General features: G+C 39.7%; 1 protein-coding gene across 1 annotated transcript in view; it reads right to left on the reverse strand.

The window, feature by feature from the left end:
- Nucleotides 1–2149, reverse strand: part of EYS (eyes shut homolog (Drosophila)) — a 235914-nt gene that overhangs the window by 53925 nt on the left and 179840 nt on the right. The gene's annotated exons all lie outside the window — the stretch shown is intronic.

Raw genomic sequence — 2149 nt, forward strand, 5'->3', positions numbered from 1 at the left:
AAGCTATATCTATGCACTTTTATTTCTGTTACAGTTAACAACTAAGGGCTTGAAGTAAATAGGAAATTATTTGTCACGAAATATGAGATAACCTTTTATAATTACCACAGCATTTGAAGACCTACATGATGGTGATTGACAGACAGCTATGCACATAAGGCACTCAGGTGCATAGATCAAACTCCCAGGAAGTCATATTTTTTTTTCTGAAAAATCCTATCACTGTATTATACCTTTTTAACACAGGCTATAGCTGAGATTTTAACTTACATTTTAATAGTGCAAACAGTGATACACGTCTCCCCTCCTTCCTTCGTTTAGATCCTAACTTCTTCACTACAACCCAGATCAATCTATGCCTACAGAGTATTATCAGCTAACCAGGATAGCCTCTGTTTACAGAGAGTCTTTCAGTTAGTGAAAGAATCAATAAACAGGTAATTATTGATTTTGCACATAGTACCTAGCATGCGAATGACGCAGTTGGGGATACAAAAGAAATTGAAGGCATGGTTTTTCCTCAAGGAATTTAAGATTAATCTTGCTGAGGGACAAGATTAAGATTATGAAATTGTTGCTATTCTGATGTTTTTGATTTATGAAAATGATGCTTTCGTATGATTCAAAGTAGTGATTGTGAATGGCAAAACAGCACAGAATGAGTTACCAAATTATGGGATATGAACTGCAAGTGCTATGCAGGCTTTGTGTAGGTAGAATGTAAGGAGATCTAAGTTTGTCAGAGAGGGTTGTCTCAATGGGTGGATGTTGGGGGAGGTGAAGAGGACTAGGGCAGCTATTCTGAGCAAGAGGAAGCTGTGAGGGTGGAGTGAATGGGGGTGATGGATCTCAGGTGAAATGAACTGGCTGTTTAAACCAGCTGGACTGAGGACAAGCTGGGCCTGGGCTGGGGGAGAACAGAAGTGGAAGTAACAGCTGTAGTGCTACAACTGTGGCACTATTTGTAGAGGATTGGTCAAAATGCAAGGGAAAGGATGAAAAACACATATTCCCTGACTGTTCTAGCTTGATGAGGTTCTACTTTCTGAATTCCATCTTTTCTATCACTTACCTTTGCATTCAATGCTATTTATGTTCCAGATATATGTTAGATGTTGTGGTAAATGTTGTGTGTGCCAGATCTGGTTCCTGACCTCTGGTTTAGTATTGTTAGTCAACAAAATTCTCATCTCCCCCTCTCTCTGCCTCTCTTTTCTCCCTTTCTTTCTTCCTAGCTTGCTATTAAAGAAAACTTTAAGTACATACGTTTTGCCTCCCTAAATCCATTGTAAGTTTTACTGCATCAGGAACCACAGATTTTTGAATTCATTCTTTCAAAAACTGTTGAGTGTTTATATGTGACCACCACTACAGATATAAAAAAGAAAAGCAATGGTTCTTGATCTCAAAAAGATCCAGACAAACAGCTTTAATAAAATATGGTAATTGTTACCAATGAACTGCAGTGAGAGTAATTTTAAATTCGTCTGGAAGTGTTAAAGACTTTAAAGAAGAATAATTTGTTGAGTTGAGGCTTAAAAGGTAGAATTGTTTTGGAGGCATCAAAATGAAGAATACGTTGATTAGGCAAAATGTGTTTGGACCTGTATGTTAGAACAATCCCCTGTAGCGAAGTGGGGGATGGAGGGGAAGTGGAGCAAGGAGACTGGAAAAGAGGCCATTGCTGTTGCACTGGTTTGTGATCCATAAGCCAGGATTGATGAGGATAGAAAGAAGAAGGAAAACCAAAAGTGACTGGGAGATAAAAAGGACAGACCTCAGTGTTTGATAGGATGTGGGGGATAAAACAGAGAGAGGACAGGGACCTCATCTGCCTTGTTCATCATTGCTTCTCCAGCACCTAGAGGAAGGCCTCATCTAGGAGCCCAATAAATATTTGTCAATGGATGAAAGGGAGAAATCCAGATGACTCCTGGGTTTCTGGCTGAAGCAGAATGTTTATGCCAGTTGCTAACAGAAAAGATCCAGGAGAGGAAGTAACGTATTCATCTGTGGGCCACTGTGGAACATATAGGTGGTTTCTAGAAGAGCCAGACTGTAAGGCATACATTATAAAGGAGTGGAAGGTAGGAAAGGAAGAGAAGATAACGCAGGAAATGCCAAACGTGACTGCAGAGGCATAGGAAGA

The sequence above is a fragment of the Propithecus coquereli genome, unplaced genomic scaffold (assembly GCF_000956105.1).
Source record: "Propithecus coquereli isolate 6110/MARCELLA unplaced genomic scaffold, Pcoq_1.0 Scaffold317, whole genome shotgun sequence".
Lineage (NCBI taxonomy): Eukaryota > Metazoa > Chordata > Mammalia > Primates > Indriidae > Propithecus > Propithecus coquereli.